The sequence below is a fragment of the Herpailurus yagouaroundi genome, unplaced genomic scaffold (assembly GCF_014898765.1).
Source record: "Herpailurus yagouaroundi ecotype Mexico unplaced genomic scaffold, PumYag 180, whole genome shotgun sequence".
Taxonomy (NCBI): domain Eukaryota; kingdom Metazoa; phylum Chordata; class Mammalia; order Carnivora; family Felidae; genus Herpailurus; species Herpailurus yagouaroundi.
Window position 1 is genome coordinate 5,383,469 of NW_024412411.1, and position 19,206 is coordinate 5,402,674.

At 39.3% G+C, this 19,206-nt stretch overlaps 1 protein-coding gene and 1 long non-coding RNA gene across 4 annotated transcripts in view; both read left to right on the top strand.

The window, feature by feature from the left end:
• The window catches only part of UVRAG (UV radiation resistance associated), a 301,824-nt gene that overhangs the window by 235,096 nt on the left and 47,522 nt on the right, over positions 1-19,206 (top strand). The window lies entirely within an intron of this gene.
• On the top strand, positions 4,964-7,499 carry LOC121039301 (uncharacterized). Its single transcript, XR_005794684.1, has 2 exons — positions 4,964-6,388; positions 6,613-7,499. It is a non-coding gene; the product is annotated as an uncharacterized LOC121039301 (long non-coding RNA).

Consider the following 19,206-nt stretch of genomic DNA (forward strand, 5'->3'; position numbering starts at 1 on the left):
TTTTCTTTTTTTTTTTTTTTTTCCAAAATAGAAATTACTTTTATCGTGGAAATGATCCAGTCTCAGTGTAAATTTTTAAAATACAGAAAAGCATTAAGGAAAAAAAAATAAAGCCACTTGGGTTTCTCCTACTCAGAGACGACCATTGTAATATCGTGGTGAACATCTTTCCAAATATCTATGCAAATATATATATGCATAAGTTAAATAAGTAAAATTTTATGTAAATGGTTTCAGAGCCTGCATTCTATGGTTTGTTCTACTTTTTTCATTTAACTGTATTGTGAAGGTAAATTCATGTTGATGAATATAATTGTGTAAAATTTTGTTGTCACCATGGCCTTTTGTCAGATGGACATACTGTAATTAACAGTTTCCTTGTTGGTGGACATTTAGATGGATTTCCAAGGTTCCCCTATTGTATACAACATTGGAATGAGGAAGCATCCTTCCTCATTAATAATACCTGCGTTCTGTTATTTGCTTAGGATAAGTACCTAACTGTTGGGTCAAAGAATATATATATTTTAAAGTTAGGTATATATGTGCTTCTTTACCCTCTTGTCAATATTATACATTGCATGTTATTGTATATTGTATGTTTATTAACCTTTTTTCATATGAGAGAAGAAATACATCTCTATGCTTTTATTTGTAGCTTTTTTTAAATAGATGTTTATTGATTTTTGAGAGAGAGAGAGAGAGAGAGAGAGAGAGAGCATGAGTGAGGGAGGGGCAGAGAGAAGCGGGCTCTGCTCTGACAGCAGCGAGCTGGATGCAGGGCTCTAACTCATGAACCGTGAGACCATGACCTGAGCCAAAGTTGAGTGCTCAACCAGTTAAGACGCTCAGGCACCCCTATAACTTTTTAATTATTAGTGAGTGTTAAGTTCGCGTATTTCATAGATTGATTTGCTGTTTCAAGTTGTTTTGTGAATACCCAATACCTTTTGATAAATATGCCTTTTTAAAAACTATAGGTACTGGGCTTGGAACCGCCAAAAGGATATAAAATATAAGGAAATAATACGTAGGCCTTGCAGCTAAGAATGAAGAATTTGCTAAGTCACAGACTTATGTCAGTCTTTATTTCTCTTTTTTTACCTCCTTTTTCCCCCCCAGTCCTCTCTAGGATTGTCGGTTCCCTTGCTCTGGCAGTAGGGCAAAGGCTGGATGAAGGCATATAGGAAAGAGCCTCTTCTGGACCGCTGTCTCCCACTGCCTGGCTCATTTCTTCATTCTTTTCTTCTGCTTGGCACTTTTTATTTGCTGTAGATGTTCTTTTCATTCATCTTAGACCTATGACTGGTATGCGTATTTCTGTTTACTCTCTTGGTGTTTTCTGTGGCTCCAAGTAGGGCTAATTCATCCCCTGTTCTGTGTCAGGTCCTGGGCTGGGCACTGGGGAGACAAGAATGGATAGGACTTGGTTCCTAAACCTGGTGCTCACCTCCTAGCCAGATCTAGTGCACCTCCTGACCAGCACCATAGTGTAGTGTGTGCTAATAATATATGAAAAATTATTTGGGAAGTATTCCTAAAGGAAACATTCAAGCTGGACCTTTTTTTTTTTTTAATATTTATTTATTTATTTTGAGAGAGAGCACAAGCAGGGGAGGGGCAGAGAGAGAGGGCGAGAGAGACAGAATCCCAAGCGGGCCCCTCTCTGTCCGCACAGAACCCAATGCAGGGCTTGAACCCATGAACCGTTAGATCATGACCTGAGCCAAAATCAAGAGTTGGACACTCAACCGACTGAGCCAGCCAGGAGCCCCTCAAGCTGGACGTTTAAGGGCGAGTCACCGTTTGCTCTGAAAGAAGTAGAGGGAAGTAGAGAAGAGAAGGTAAAGATCCCCCAAGCAGAGGTACTAGTGTGAGCAAAGCTGAGAGCAGATATATGCACTGGAATCAGTCAGTGTCTCTCCCCAGGCTTCTTGATAACATGACTTACTCTGGTTTCCTGGACAATGAGCTCTTCTCACTGTCTCCTCCTCTGTAATTATTGTCTATAATATGTTAACCCCTTTCTGGGGCATTGCATTTTTAATCAGAGGGAACATTGCATTCCTAGAGTACTTACCCAAATTTAGCAGTATTTTTCCTGTTTTGCTGTTTGCAAATTGATATAATATTTTTAACTCATCATGGGATAATTTTAGAAAGGTATAAAAGAGGTGGTGCTATCTATTCAAGGTATTCAAACACAAAATGCAAATCTCTTGTTCTCTTCATCCTTATGAAAACAGACACTGAGTCAGGCTTTGTCCTCAATTAAGCGTGGTAGATTGGGCTTTGAGCACTAAACTTTTATTTCTTCTCTATTGCTTGGTATAATAGTTATACAGGTAATCATAATAATGTCTGTAGCTTAGCACTGTACAAGTCACAGGGCACTTTTTGTTTTTATTTTTTTAATGTTGACTTTTATTTTTGAGAGAGAGTGTGTGTGTGCTCATGTGAGCGGGAGAGGGGCAGAGAGAGAGGAGACAGAGGATCTGAAGCAGGCTCTGTGCTGAGAGCAGGGAGCCCAGTGTGGGGCTCAAACTCAAGAACCGTGAGATCATAACCTGAGCCAAAGTCGGATGCTTAACCAACTGAGCCACCCAGGCGCCCTTACAGGGCACTTTTTCTTATAATCTCCCATAACCCTATGAGGCATACAATTATTGTTTGCTAATAAGGAAACTAAGCTTTGAACAAGTTGAGTGCACTAATTCAAGGTCACACAAATCCATTAAAGGGTAGAGCCAAAACTTGGACCTTGTTCTTCTGATTCAAAACCCAGGATCTCTAGCTTTTAGGGGAAGATAGCACAGTTGGTTTGAGATTCCAGATTTTGAAACTTTTAATGATTATATTTTGCTAATTTATATTTTAATAAAAGAGAATGGGAAAGACGGTTATTCTAACAGACCCACAGTTACCTGTGGATAGACCCAAATAAGAGTCCTGTATTTAGAACACCAGCTTTGTAGATACTTGTATAGGTTGTCCATTTAAAAGGTATATATATTATAAACTCAGACTAGCATTTTACAGTTAAATAACTTGAGTAGATACAATGGAAGGAAGAAAATATTATCATCCAAAAGACTCCAAAAAGGTAGATGAAATGGTTTAATGGAAAGAACATAGCACCAACAATTAGAAATTGTGGTATTCTAGTCCATCTCTTATTACTTGCTGGGACCTTGGGCAAGTCTTCTATTGGGATTCCGTCTTCTCATCTAAAGAATAAAGGGGCTGAGCTTTATGTACTCTGAGGTCCATATCAGTCCTAATATTCTTTGAATTTGTGCTTCTTAACTTTACCACTCATTTCATTCTGTTTGTTGCTTTCTTTTATTATCACCTTCCAAGTTTTTTTACTTACCACAGCATGATCAAAAAGATTCTTTGATTCTCTAAGATAACAGTTTGTGAACAGTATGCTATATGGTGATAATCTTGTTTGTAGAAAATAAGCAGAGATTTGTGGAGTACCATTCCAGGTAAATAATGGATCAATGTAAGTCCATACAATATGGACTTATAATAATGGTAATACCACCATACATTTACATAGTGCTTTGTAGTTTTCAAAGTGCTTTCACATTAAAAACCTATATACTAACCCTCATCATTTCTCCTCTGAAGTAGATTTAGTAAGAATTTTCACCTTTGAGGTGCCTGGGTGGCTCAGTTGGTTGGGCGTCTGACTCTTGATTTCGGCTCAGGTTGTGATCCCAAGGTTGTGGGATTGAGACCAGCTTCCTGCTCTGCACTGACAGCATGGAGCCTGCTTGGGATTCTCTCTCTCCCTCTCCCTCTGCCCCTGTGCCCAACTCTCTCTCTCTCTCAAAATAAATAAACATTAAAAAAAGAAGAAGAAGAAGAACTTTCACCTTTGATTTAGTAATTCTTCTTGGGAACTCTATCATAAGGAAATAATTCTAACTTCCTGAAAACAGTTAAAAGGTGTTTATCATAACTGAAAATAGCTATCCAGTGAGTAGGTTAAATAAACTGAAGAGCACCCACAGTCATTAAAATTTTTATGAAGATTAGGTAATAGGATAGAAACACATTTGTTATTGGTGATGAAAGGAGGATATGGAGTTGAAGGTATATACTATGATTACAGCTATGAAAATAAAAATTTTAAAGGCACCAAATAAACATTCACCCTTTATGTAGGGGGAAAAACAACACACAGATATGTGTCAGAATTGTGTTATGTGTTGGTTTTGTGGGATTGGGGGTAATTTTTCCACTTACCTGTCTCTGATTCTTTTTATTTGAGTACCTTATTGCTTTTATAATAAAATGTGTATATATAAACATATATTAAATGTATATAATAAAATATATATTTATATATTTTTTCAGATAAAACCCAAGGCCTAGTAAGGTTTCTTGACATTCTCAGAAGTGCACAAATGCTTCCTAGTGAACCTGGGACTAGAAACCAAATTTCTTAATCCATCTATTACTATTAGTACTGGGCTTCTACCCTCAAATTGTATGATATGCCAGCAGGTAGAAAGAGACTAGCTTTAAAGAGGTTACCTAGGTACATTTTTTTTTTCTTAATAGTATGTGCTTTCCCTTTGGTATTCATTAGTTCTTAGTAAAATTAACAAAATCAACATGCTTTATTCGTACTTTTTAATTTTCTATTTTTTATTTTATTTTATTTTTTTTTAATTTTTTTTTCAATGTTTATTTATTTTTGGGACAGAGAGAGACAGAGCATGAACGAGGGAGGGGCAGAGAGAGAGGGAGACACAGAATCGGAAACAGGCTCCAGGCTCTGAGCCATCAGCCCAGAAACAGGCTCCAGGCTCTGAGCCATCAGCCCAGAGCCTGACGCGGGGCTCGAACTCCCGGACCGCGAGATCGTGACCTGGCTGAAGTCGGACGCTTAACCGACTGCGCCACCCAGGCCCCCCTTTATTTTATTTTTTAATGCTCATATATTTATTTTGAGAGAGACTTTTTGAGTGTGTGACGAGTAGGGGATGGTCAGAGAGAGAGACAGAATTACAAGCAGGCTGTCAGCACAGAGCCCAACATGGGGCTTGATCTCATGAACCGTGAGATCATGACCTGAATGAACTGAAACCACGAGTCAGATGCTCAACTGACTGAGCCACCCAGGCGCCCCTTTTGTACTTTTTAAAACATAGCAGTATACCATTGGCTGAGTAGGTTTTAGGACAGTATAATATGGTTAGGAACATAAGCACAAATGAGCATGGCTTAAATTCTTGGTTCAGTATTGTCATGATGATTGTGTTGTTGTATAAGAATTTTCTGTCTGGGCCTCAATGTCTTTATGTATATGATGGGGCTCAGAGAGGTCTATTGTGCAATATAATGTTGTTGCCACCTTTTTAAAACTGCTCTGAAACATTTCTGTCCCCTTGATGTTCACCTTTACAGATAACAGTTTTATCTCATTGTTTTTAGACTGCCTTGCAAGGCAACTTAATGTTTTTAGAAAAAGCCCTATATTCATTTTAGCTTCAGTGTTGCCTCTAACTCTTTGGTTCTCTGACTCAATTTGCCTCTTTGACCCACTATGACATTAGGCAAGTCTCTTCATCTTTCTAAGCCCTAGATCCTTCTAAAATAGGGGTGTTGAAATAAATAATCTCTCCATTTCCTTCTAGCGGTAGTGTTCTGTGATTCTTCCCAATCTTGTTTTGAGCGCATCCATGATAAAAACAAAAACAATAACTACACACACACACACACACACACACACACACCAGCAACAACAACAGCACAACAAATTGGCATCTCTTAACGTAGAGGTGATGGGAGCATAAACTAATAAAAATCATTTTAGAAAGCAATTTGGCATTATCCAGTGAAGTTAAAGATACACATATGAGAATGTTTATGGCAGCATTAATAGTAATAGCCAGAAACTGGAAACAGCTTAAAATCTGTCAGCAATATGTTTATCATTAATCATGATATATTTGTGTAATGGAATACTGTGCAGCCGTGGAACTGTAGCTGTATGCAATGATAAGGATGAATTTCACAAACATAATGTTGAGTAAAAGAAGCAAAACAAAAGAGAATCTCCATAATGTTATTCTATTTATGTATGGTTCAACACTAGGGAAGGTTAAACTATATTGCTCAGGATGGAAACTATACAAAAAGCAAGCATGGTGACTGCCTCTGGGAGAGAAGAGAGCTCATAATGAGAAAGGGGCTCATGGGGAGCTTCTGGGACACTAGCAGCATTCTTTTTCTTGGCTTGAGTGCTGGCTGCACAGGGGTTTGTTTTATAACGGTCCTTTAAACAATGCGCATACGTGCTTTAAGCATTTTGCTTATATGTATATTATATCTTGACATGAAAACATTATAGCATAACAAAGATAAAAAGGTATACGTGGGGGCGCCTGGGTGGCGCAGTCGGTTAAGCGTCCGACTTCAGCCAGGTCACGATCTCGCGGTCCGTGAGTTCGAGCCCCGCGTCAGGCTCTGGTCTGATGGCTCAGAGCCTGGAGCCTGTTTCCGATTCTGTGTCTTCCTCTCTCTCTGCCCCTCCCCCGTTCATGCTCTGTCTCTCTCTGTCCCAAAAAAAATAAATTAAAAAAAAAAAAAAAGGTATACGTGTAATGCTATTTCAGTGAATTCTTGCAGTCTCTGAAAAATACGTGCTACTACTAAGGACTGGGTAGGTATTTCAGTGTCATGTACCAGAGGGAAAAGGATTTTGAACTAGAGCACTTGGAAGTTCATTTGTCTTAGCTTCACAGTTAAGAATGTCTATTGTTATTGATTATCTCTATGCAAAGCACTTTTTATTCTCTATCCCCAGTCTTCACAATAACCCTTTCACGTTTTTATTATCCTCATTTACAAATTAGGAAACTGAGGCTCCTTGCTTAAGGAGGAATTCTAAATAAATCATGGAAACAAATAAGCATGGGGTGTTTTTGATACTTGTTTTCTCCTTCATGTTATGGAAAGATAAATTGGGAACAATATTTGTGACCATTTTAAGGTGGCATAATGTAAAAATAAACTCCAAATAAATGAATAGACCAAGTCCGGGATAAATCTCTTTTCTTCAAAATGTGCCTAAAAGCATGGAAGGTGTTTTAAATACTTACTAGTAAATGAGTTTGTGGGTACTTGGGCATTTACCACTTACAAGTCAAGCCCCCATGTTGAGTGTTACAATTGAACGTAATTAGAACAGAAAGTGAGAGAAACAATGTGTACATTTTTGATAGACTAATTGTGGTGGTCACTTTATCTAAAGCTTGCTGAACTATGACCACTAAACTAACCACAAAAAGGAAATTATTTTGTATAGCCAAGCCAAAAGCGAGTTTTTTAGATTTAGTTTGCAGTGTCACTTAGGATTCTTAAAAGCTTATGAACCTCTACCTTCTTTTAATAAGCCTTCATAATGACGAGGTCCCCCGAGAATGAAATCATCTGAGTGGAATGTGCCTGCGTCTTAAGATCTGATAAACATCACTTCATGGTATTTAGGAGATTAAAAGAGACTTAAAACACGTAAATGTTACTTTCAGGTTATTATAGCCAAGGAAGCCTGTGGCCCAGCTATCAAAACAGCTTTCAGCTTAAGCAAGTTCCAAGCAATGGGCTTAGCCAAATTGGTTAGCCCTGCTTTAGGACTGACTGCACTGTCTTTTGAGTCGACCTTTAACTTGTGATATAGAATATAATTGTTTCATCTCTGAGACACATTTATGTGTCCCTTTGCCCCGACACTAATTCATCATTTGCTTTATAGTAATTCCACTCAGACATCACTACCAAGCCCCACTGGAGGTTACTGAAGGATGTGAGTGGATATATTTCCTAATCAGTGACATTAGTTTATAACTCCTTATTAAGATACCCATTAAATTCATACTGGGAGAGATAACATGAACACTAATGCACTTTCCATCTTCCATCAGTGCTTTTTTATTTATTTCTATAACAGAGTTATTAATATCTGAATTTAAGAGTCCAGGAGAATTCAGAGCTTTTAGTAGTGGTCTAAGGTCTTTATTCTGGTAAGATAGGAAAGATATGAGAAACAAAGACATTCATTATTAGGTTGTCATTTTTATTCTCTTTTGCTCCCTAAAACATAGTCATTAAAAATGGATATCTAATATCATTTATTTTAAAAGTTAATTAATATCTTACTTCCATATACTCTCCTTTGCTAAACAAAATACATTATTCTAGTTTCCCTGTACTTTATCTTTATAAGTTATCTTGCTTTTCTACTTTTAATCTAAAACTCAGAATATATAAAGAGTTTGTGTACCTTTTGGATATGCCAGCCAAACACTATTAATTAAATGTACTGTATGAGACTCTGGTGGATGAGGGGGTATAAAAGAAGTTGGCCCATATGAAAAATAGTCCACGTGTATAAAATCTAGTTATTCTGATGAATTCTCCACCACACCACCTTGACCGAAATAGATGTTTATAAATAAATATCTCTTCAATTTCATTCATTATCTTACCCATTTGAGACATTCGGCAAAGTTGCTATAATGTGACTCTCCATTTGAGGAATCCATAAATTACTGCCTCCAGGGGATATGGCAGCACCATGGCAACATGGTACCCTTTTTTTTTTTTTTTCAACGTTTATTTATTTTTGGGACAGAGAGAGACAGAGCATGAACAGGGGAGGGGCAAAGAGAGAGGGAGACACAGAATCGGAAGCAGGCTCCAGGCTCTGAGCCATCAGCCCAGAGCCTGACACGGGGCTCGAACTCCCGGACCGCGAGATCGTGACCTGGCTGAAGTCGGACGCTTAACCGACTGCGCCACCCAGGCGCCCCATAAGTTTACTTATTCATTTTTCAAAATGAATAAGTAAACTTAAAAAAAAAAAAAAGTAGGCAGCTTTCTCATTGTCGTGTTTCCAAGTCCTTTTCCTTTTCCCAACTCAGTTATTCCTTTTAGGGAAAAGGAAAAAACTCCTGCTACCAGCCAGATGCCTTGTGCCTGCTGATGCCCAGTGTTCTCACACTGCTGTGCTACAACCTTGCTGAGCCCCCAGATTGCGATGCCCCGCGAAAATCCACTTCCCCTCCCAGTTCCAGAGTGTTCAGAGGCCCATTCCTTCAGGAAGCAGATAGGTAACTAATTAAGAGGAAAGTAATCTGATTTAAATACAAAGGGGACTTTCCTCCTCGTTGCATATTTGTAATTTAAAATTTGAGTCTATTAATGGAGCTGTGTAAGACATATTTTTGATCTGTGGATGCCCTAGCTTCATCCATGAGCTGTAATCTTTAGTTCTTTTCACCCTGTATTCCAGAAATACTTGCCATCACACATCTGTAAAACCGCTGACCTCTGCCCTGAAGTGGGTGTTGGATTTTCCCACCACCTTTCACTTTGTTTGATAACCTTCTTCTGTGAAATATGGGGCAGGGAGACATGGATCCAGGAAGCCAATCGGACCTATTCCTTGTATGTTGAAGTATTTAAAGTATTGTCTATATATTGTTTTAATTGCAGGTATCCTTTCATAGCTGAAACTATCGAGATGGAGATTTGGTGTATTTTTCTCCTTTATACTCCCTGATCTTTGATGTCTTGTTAACATGAGGTAGTAAATTAGGAATATATAGTTTTGCTTTCATACTTTTAAAAACTAAAGTGCATGTTTCATAAAATTAAAGTGTCCCAAGAGTCAGTATAAAGTAATATTTTACCAAGGTCATAAGTGACTTAATATGAAAGATCATATTTTATCATAACCATGTAACAGACTTAACAAAACCTAGGCAGACAAATTGCTAGTTTAAAAATGATCTGAACTTATTTTTCCCCCAAAAACAAAAACCCACGAGATTGTGTATCTATGGCAACAGGTATTATTTGACTGATCCCCAAGGTTGTGGATCTAGCAGCAGCTATTATAACATGCTTTGTTTTTATTATTGCACTGTTCAGCCATCCAGATTTAGCCATTTCTGTTTATAGCAAGAAACAGCATCCCAGCCCGGGCAGCCCAGCTAGTCATACCTTTTTATGGATGTAATTGGACTTATTTTGGTTCCTTTCCTAGTGTCTAACGTTTTGTGAAGCCCTAGCATAAATTATTGGCTTGTATAACCCACTGCATCACCTTCACCCAGAAGATTTGCTGCCTGTGCAGTTCCTTAATTTCCAAGTGTGAGAGATTTATTTTTCCTTAGCGAGTCTTAATGTTTCTGCACGCATGCACATACACACATGGTTGCGAATGTGTGTGGGTACACAGAAATGCCAAGGAGAAAGTCATATTCTTGGATAATTCCTGCATGAGATTCCAGAGAAATCTTTAAGCTTATAGGTACTTGTTGCTGTGTTCTTGAATTGACCTGATCATGAGCATGAGGGTAGTATTTGAAACTTTTGTTCCAGTTTTGCTTATTTTTCCTAGGAATTCTGACCAACATCCTGTACACTTCATGTCCTCAGCGAATTATTATGGACTACATAACTGATCCAGTTGACATTCAGTGAGCCAGTGTAAATGGCTAAGATGCTATTACAGTGTGTATCAGGCAAGGCCCCTCAGTCCTTTTTGTACCCTTGAAGATAGATGGAATTATCCCCACTTTACAAATGAGGACTTCAAAGCTCAGAGAAATTAAACAACTTGCCTAAAGTCATACAGTTTACAAATAAAGGATCGAGATACTTTATCAAAAGATTTTTGTGTGCATTATCTTTGATTCTTATAATGGTCCTTGAAGTGGACAGAATGTAAATTTTTTTCTCCTCTCATTTTAGTACTTACCAGATTTGGTAACTTAATCATGGTCTCTACAGTGGGCCTGGTTCAGTCCAGTACTACCCTCTGAACCCTGATGTCACTTGGCATTTATAGAAGTTCATCAGGGGCACCTGGGTGGCTCAGTGGGTTGAGCATCTGACTTCGGCTCGGGTCATGGTGTCGCAGTTTGTGAGTTCGGGCCCCACGTGGGGCTCTGTGCTAACAAAAAGCTCAGAGCCTGGAACCTGCTTCAGATTCTGTGTCTCCCTCTCTCTCTCCCCCACCCCTGCTCATGCTCTGCCTCTCTCTAGCTCTCAAAAATAAATAAATGTTAAAAAAAATTAAAAAAAAAAAAGTAGTTCATCAGCCAGTGATGGCATTGGTCACAGCATCGTAATGCTCCTGTGGTTTCCCATTGACTGATTTTTGTTAAGAGACTCTTCATTGCCTCCAGGGTGGAGTCCCTGCTCAAATACTTGGCATTCATGTGAGCACTCTTGCAATGAAAAATAATGGAGGGAGCAGGGAAAACCTTGGAGATCTGTTCGTGTCAGCCCCCTGCTTAAAACCTTTTAAGAGTTTTCAGTAGGCTTCCCACAGCCCTTCTCCCTCCCTTTTTAGCCTCACCTCCTGCTGCCCCCAAACCCCTGCCATTGACCCTTTATGTCAGGAAAGCTGAGCCCCTACACTGAAGTGAGACCCACCTTCTGCTTTTGCTTTTGTAGATACTCCTTTTACCTGATGTCTCCCCCCATCGTCCACGTGCTAAACTCCTACTCATTATCTACTATCCAACTAGGCCATCGTCTCTTCCATGAAGCCTTTCTTCACCCTCCTGAACAAAGTTATCCTTCGTCTTTTGATCTCCCTGCTGAATTTCTCTTTAAAAACAATCAAACATGTCAATATTCTTGTATTTCCGTTATCAGTTATTGTGTGTGTCTCTCCCCTACTAAGATGAATAAATTCTTTAAAGGCCAGAGGCTGAAGCTTTCTCATCCTTTTATCCTAACATAGTGCCTAGCACATCACACGGATTCAGGAAAGGTTTGTGCATGGAAGATAGAATTAATCAGTGACCTTGCTATTTGGACTAAGTACTGAGAATTCAACATTGAAAGGAATAGCGTGCCATTTGAAAAGAGAAGGGGCGAAAACATGTGGTATCTGGGTTGGTGATGGGTATTGAGGAGGGCACCTGTTGGGATGAGCACTGGGTGTTGTATGGAAACCAATTTGACAATAAATTTCATATTAAAATAAATAAATATATACATTAAAAAATTAATAAAAATAATAACGAAAAGAGAAGGGGCAACGCACAGTTGTATCAGATGAAATTACTGTCTTCGTTGATATATGCTTTGCTTTGTATGTGTCCAGGAAGATAATGCAGGGTTTCGAGAAGTGGAAGGAGGTTAAGGAGAAATTATACTTACTGGCATTTTCCCCAAAACATATGTCTGTGGTGATAAGTGGTTAATAAGTTATTGAATGCCATTTTCTCTACTTCTAGTCAAAACCATACACGCGTTTATTTTTATTCATTGTGCTAGGTCCTCAGTGGATCCTTTCCGTCTCAAAATTCAAGTCATTAAGTTCCGCAAAATTTCCTTCAGTTATTTCACTGATGATTTCTTCTTTACTTTCTCTCATCTCTCTTTTGGGACTACTGTTATTTAGCATGAGATTTCCTGCACTTACCATTCTTATCTCTTCTCTTGAGCTTTCTGTCTCTTTTTGTTCTACCCGCTGAGAGATTCCCTTAATTCTGCACCTTCCCCTTCTGTTTTTCATCTTTCATATTCTGCTTTCATATTTTAAATTTCTAGCAGCTCCTTTCCTCTGAGTAGCATCCTGTTACGTGTGTAGTGTCTTCTCTTGCCTGAGCGTATTAATGATTTAAAAAGTGTTTATTCTTATTTTTGTTTTTGTTTGCTCTTGATACGTCATTTGCGTTAGAGGCTTCTCTTGCGAGTTTGGCAATACTTGATTGCATATTTATTTTTAAGAGGAGAGGACTAGAAAACATTGGAAGCTTTTAGTGTGTGGATAGAGGTTGTTAACGCTACTGGGGTTTACTGTAGGGTAATTTGGGCTTTTTTCATTGGGGAATACCTAATGCCATTCCACGGAAGGCTTTCCTCTTGGGCTTGTCGAGAATCTTGCAGTTATCCAGCTGTAAAGTACAAGCCTGTAAAGTATTTACCTGTATCCTGGAGGCAGATGGTGGGGAGGACAACTAGAGATCTCAGCATTTAGTCTGCATGTGTTCACATAATCACCTTGTTTTTCAATACAGTGCCTTGGTCCTTGATGGTGCTAATGTTTCCCTTTGCGAAGAATAAAATTCTGGTTGATTTGCTTGTGTGTGAGAGTGGTTGTTGCCTGGCTCTGTGGATTTGGGAGGGGACCTGGAAATAGAATTGTCCTATAGATTTTCAGCCAGTCTTCCTGCTCGTTTTTTGTTGTTGTTGTTGTTGTTGTTGTTGTTAGTTGAGATATAATTGTCATGAAGCAATGGATCACTTTTAGATGCACAAATAATGACCCAGTATTTGTATACATTGCAAAATTATCACCTAGTGTTCTGATTTAACCCCAATTTTGCTACCACTTCAAGAATACATGGGGTCACCAGTTCCTGGCGGTTACGGAAGTATAGTTCAGATTGCTTCTGATTGTCCCTCTGCTCGCTTACAACTCAGTAAGTCTGCTAAGCTCTTTACCACTTGTTTATCCTCTTTTCGGTTTCCAAAATTTTGTTGTTATTATATCCTCCCTTATTGTCTGCCTTTCTTTTATTTATACATAAATGCAGTACATACAGGGAACATCAATTTAAAACGTTACTGTCTTCTCATTAGAAACAATGGAAGCATAAAGGTAGAAAATCTCACTAACGACATGTTATTGGAGTTGCAGAAGGTTGCAGAAGTAAATGTACCTGTTCAGTACGCCAATTTAACCCACAAGTCCCCAAATAAATTTTTAGTGGAGAGGGAAGGTTTTTTTTTAAAAGGTGTAAGAAAACAGTGAATTTTAAAATATTCTCTTCATTTTAACCAAATCCAATCTGATTTTACTGCATTTCCAACATTAGAAAGAATGAGATTGGAATATAACCAGTGAATGTCCCAAAGCCACAACCAGACTTTCCTGAGTATTTGTCTTTTCCTGGTCAAGAATTAAAGTCCACAGAGTCACTGAATTTAGAGATCAGAGACACCTCTTCTAATTTCTAGCCTTTCTATACGTTTCCTTAAGACAGTCATCATGCTTCTGAAAACTAATTGACAGGAAATCTGGTACCTTCTGAGACAGTTCATATATTTAGACTGTTGGTGAAGGAAGGGAAGGAAGTGGATGGTTGGTTCGGACTCCCTATAATGTTTAGCTATAACATACATGCTATAAAGAAAATAAACTATCTTCGGAGCAGCATTATTCCATATTCATGGGCTTTAAGTTAGGTAGGCCAGAGTTTTCTTTGTTGTAATTATTGTGTAACCTTTAGGAATTACTTACCCTCTGAACCTGTATTTTCATCTGTGAAGCAAAGATAATAATACTTCGAGGGTTAAGAAACTTTATTTTTTTTTTTTTTAATTTTTTTTTTCAACGTTTATTTATTTTTGGGACAGAGAGAGACAGAGCATGAACGGGGGAGGGGCAGAGAGAGAGGGAGACACAGAATCGGAAACAGGCTCCAGGCTCTGAGCCATCAGCCCAGAGCCCGACGCGGGGCTCGAACTCACGTACCGTGAGATCGTGACCTGGCTGAAGTCGGACGCTTAACCGACTGCGCCACCCAGGCGCCCCTAGGGTTAAGAAACTTTAAACACGATACAGTATAGAAGAACCTGGCCAAGAGCTTAGCACGGGGAGGCTGATCATTACATGGTACCCATTATCCTTCTTACAGATTCAACCAGGGAACATTTTTCAGTGGACAGCATTTGGACTAAACCTGAAGAGGGGGTAAGATTTTAACAGAAAAGCCCGAGCTGGAAGGGACTAGGTTAGACCTTCCAGACTGATGGACTAAGCATGACAAAGACATAGCTATGTCAAAGAATCGAAGTCTGAGGTTTATGTAAGGACTGGCAAGTATTTCTAGGTGTCTGGGTTACGAGGCATATGAAATGATACAGCATAATGTGGCTTAGGCTGAAAGGCTTTGACATAGGGCATTTTAGCCAAAAGGAAAAAAAGTTGGTGTTCTCACATATTGCATCATTCAGTGCACTGGGGAGTCCAGAATGCCTTCTCTGTGAAAGCTTACTTAATACGGCTTTTTATTTATTTATTTTTTTTAATTTTTTAATGTTTGTTTATTTTTGAGACAGAGAGAAACAGAGCATGAACGGAGGAGGGTCAGAGAGAGAGGGAGACACAGAATCTGAAACAGGCTCCAGGCTCTGAGCGGTCAGCACAGAGCCCGACACGGGGCTCGAACTCATGGACAGCGAGATCGTGACCTGAGCTGAAGTCGGCCGCTTAACCGACTGAGCCACCCAGGCGCCCCTTAATACGGCTTTTTAACAACTTGATCAGATAGAGACCAAAAGTGTAATGAGGCTTATTGGTAAACCTGAAACGTGTTTGTTATATACAGTTATTCTAGACAAGTCAAAAATGTAAGGAAAGACTATGTCCAAGGGAAGAAGATATCTGTCTTTGTATTTGAAAGGCTGTCGAGGGGAAGAAGGAATAAAATTAAACCTTGCTGATGGATTAAGTTAATACAAACAGATAGAAATCAGAAAGCGGACATTTTTAGCTCATGTGAAAAATCATGATTTTTAACAGATAGAACTGTGCGACATTGGAATGAAAAGCTTGGGGAGGAATTAAGTATCTAGTCATGACGGGCTGGATGATTGTCAAGGATGTTATAGAAAACAGATCTGTTGGGGCGCCTGGGTGGCGCAGTCGGTTGAGCGTCCGACTTCAGCCAGGTCACCATCTCACGGTCCGTGGGTTCGAGCCCCGCGTCAGGCTCTGGGCGGATGGCTCAGAGCCTGGAGCCTGTTTCCGATTCTGTGTCTCCCTCTCTCTCTGCCCCTCCCCCGTTCATGCTCTGTCTCTCTCTGTCCCACAAATAAATAAACATTGAAAAAAAAATTAAAAAAAAAAAAAGAAAACAGATCTGTTTTGTGAAAAGGTAAAAGCAAGTGCCTTCCAAGGTTACGCCCTACTCCATATTAACCAGGGCTCTTGCTGTCCATCCAGATGCACACCCTCAGGCTCTGCCCAGAACACCCTGTTCCACAAATGAGGACTGTTTGAGGATTGTTATAAAAACCCTGAGGCAGTCCCTTCCTGGAGTCAACAGTTTCAGCTGTTTCATAGACCTCCAGCAGCTTTCGCTAGGACAGGCTCTTCCTGGTGCCTTTCCTAGGGCTTCTCCACAGTTCTGTTGAACACAGTGAGACAGTCTTCAAATGATGCTGCTCCATGGACCTCAACGACATCCTCCCTGAACAGGAGCCTCCAGACACCTTGAGACGGGGCTTGCCAGCCCCTTACAAGCCCCTAGCAGCCATAGATCTCTTTCCTTCTCTCTATCTTACCTGAAACCTACAATCCCTTCCATTGGATCCTTGTTTTCTGACACTCCACAGGTAATGAAGGTGGAGGGAAGGATGGGTAGATTTCTCCAGACCCTTACTTTTCCCTCCTTATGTGAAACCATCAGCCTTTGAAGCCTTTTAAATATTCAACTCTCCTCACAGCAAGTCACTGCCGTCTGACGCACTGGTTACTTCTTTGGAGCATTCAGAATTTGCAACTTTGCCAACAGTCTTCCTTTGTAGGAAGGAAGTAACCCTGCATTACTCTAGTCTCATCCTTGTCTTTCCTGTGCCAAACTGCTTGCTGTTCCCCATTTTGCTTTTGCTCCTGGGTTTTTCCACATGCAGTTTCCTCTGTTTGAAATACTGTTTCCCCACCCTTTGGCCTAATAAAACCCAACATGTACTTTGTAGCCAGATAGGTTACCACTCCCTGGCCACACACCCCTGTCTCTCCTAGACTTAGTTAGATGTCCCTCCTCTGTGTTCCTATCATTTTCTCTGATGTGATTATTTTTTAATATAATTATGTTTCTGATTTTTAAATGTCTTTGCCATTATATTATGATTACTTTAAAAGGAGAAACTGCTTCCTCTTTATTTTGTGACTTACCCATGGCCTAGCACATAGGTGTTCTACTGACTGAATGAATATATGATTTCACCTGCTTGTCTTCTTTGTACCTGTATAAGACTGAAGGTGGAACAGAAAGGAATAAACTTGGTGCTGTTACTAAAGCTAGTTTATTTTTAGCTCAAATTGTTTGAAACGTACATATGTGTGTGTGTGACATATGTGTGTGTGTCTGTACACACACACATATGTCACACACACACACACACTGATGAACTTAGGTTCAGAATGTAAAGCTGCCTTTCACCTCTTATGGTTTTATGCCTTCTATTTGATAACGCTACCACTATCATCCGTCTTTTGTTTTTCTGTCAATTTTCTTTTTTTTTATTTTTTCAACATTTATTTATTTTTGAGAAGAGAGAGACAGAGCCTGAGTGGGGGAGGAGAGAGGAAGAGGGAGACACAGAATCTGAAACAGGCTCCAGGCTCTGAGCTGTCAGCCCAGAGCCTGACGCGGGGCTCGAACTCACAGACCGCAAGATCACGACCTGAGCCAAAGTGGGACGCTAAACCGACTGGGCCACCCAGGCGCCCCACAGTTTTCTGATCCCCTTACTTTGATCTCCTCTCATCCACAGAATTTTAGCATTTCTTACCTTCAAAATGCTATGGCTGTATTTTTTTACCATGGATGTGTTCTTTCTGGTGAGTCTTGTCTTTTGAGGTTATAGCATGTCACGTTAAAATGTGTCAGATTCAGATGAGACCAAAAATAGCATATAGCCTTAACTAAGGGAAGTTAGAAAGAAAAATTAGTAATGAATGAAGTAGAAAAATGAGGTATAGCAGTAATGGTTTAGTGTAAAAAACAGTAGTGTTCTTAGGAATAACCATTAAGGAAAAAGGACAAGGACTACTAATTCCAAGATGCTTATAGCCCATAGACTATGCTGGGAGTTTTATATACATTATTTTGTTTTCATCCATACAATAACCCTATGAAGCAAATGTTGTGAGGGGCATGATGTAGATGAGGAACCAGAGGTTCAGAGGAGTTAAGTGAGTTCACACAGGTATTCCAACACAAAACTCTCACTTTTTGACTACCTCCTATGCCAGTCCATATATTTTAAATTGGCTTTAGATTATTTTTGACTGTAAAATTTTGGAAGTTAGCTAGGAAGTAAACACAAAAGTGGCAGTTTGAAGATAGACGTTCATTTTGTTTAATAGCCTTGGCATAGACCTTGGAACAGCTAATTGATTTGATGGAGTGGTTTTGTGTCATAACCTTTTCAAAGATTAATAGTGCCAGAAGCTAATATTTAAATAGCAAATGGAGCTCTCATTTAGCAAACCTCTTGATGGAAGTGTTAACACAGTCTAAAATCTGTGCTGATTTTTTGGACCCCCAATAAAGTTGTCCAAAATTGTTCATTTGTTGATGCCTGTTTAGATGATTAACACATTATATAAACTTTACTTCCCGTGCACTTTGTTGAGGGAAAAATTTGCATTCCTGCTGTATTATGAGAAATTAAATAAAACAGTTCCTTGGCGAGTCTGTTCCTCAGCCACCAGCCCCAACCCTGCAACCCCATATATTCATCTAACCCACTTCCCTGCCTCCAGGGTTTCCTTAGGTTCTTTCTTCTATTTCCTGGCTTGCCTCCTTTCCTCGTATTTAGTGCCCAGCTGGGCTCAGCTCATTCTCTGTCAGATTATGGCGTAGGTCCCAGCACTTCAAGAAAGATTTTCCCACAGAGATTTCTTTATAAGTCAAATAGGCAAATACAGATGTCCTCCCCCACCCCCCCAGCAATTTGCAGCTCAATCCTCCAAAAAAAGTTTATCAATTACCATGCATGTGGCGTTGTTAGTTGCTGGGCATTTAATGATAAATAAGATAGATCTCCACCTTTAAAGAGTTTGCAGTCTTGTAAATATTGTGTTGGATCTGTGGGTGTAAATGATTTAATCTCTGTGTGCCTCAGTTTCTTCATCTATAATATAAAGATGATAATAGCTGCTTTGGTAGGGTGCTTATACTGAGTTAGTATTTATAAAGTACTTAAGGTAGGGCCTAACGAATAGAAAATACTATAGAAGTGTTTTTTTATTTACCAAAACAAAACTGAACATTGCAGTCACTTTATCTAGTTCTAAAATATCCTACTGGTATTTTTACGGGTATCATAATAAATTTATAGATTAGAGTGAAATGTCATCTTTATAATAATATCTTCCTGTTGAAGAACAGGGTGAGTTTACATTTATTGGGATCTTCTTTT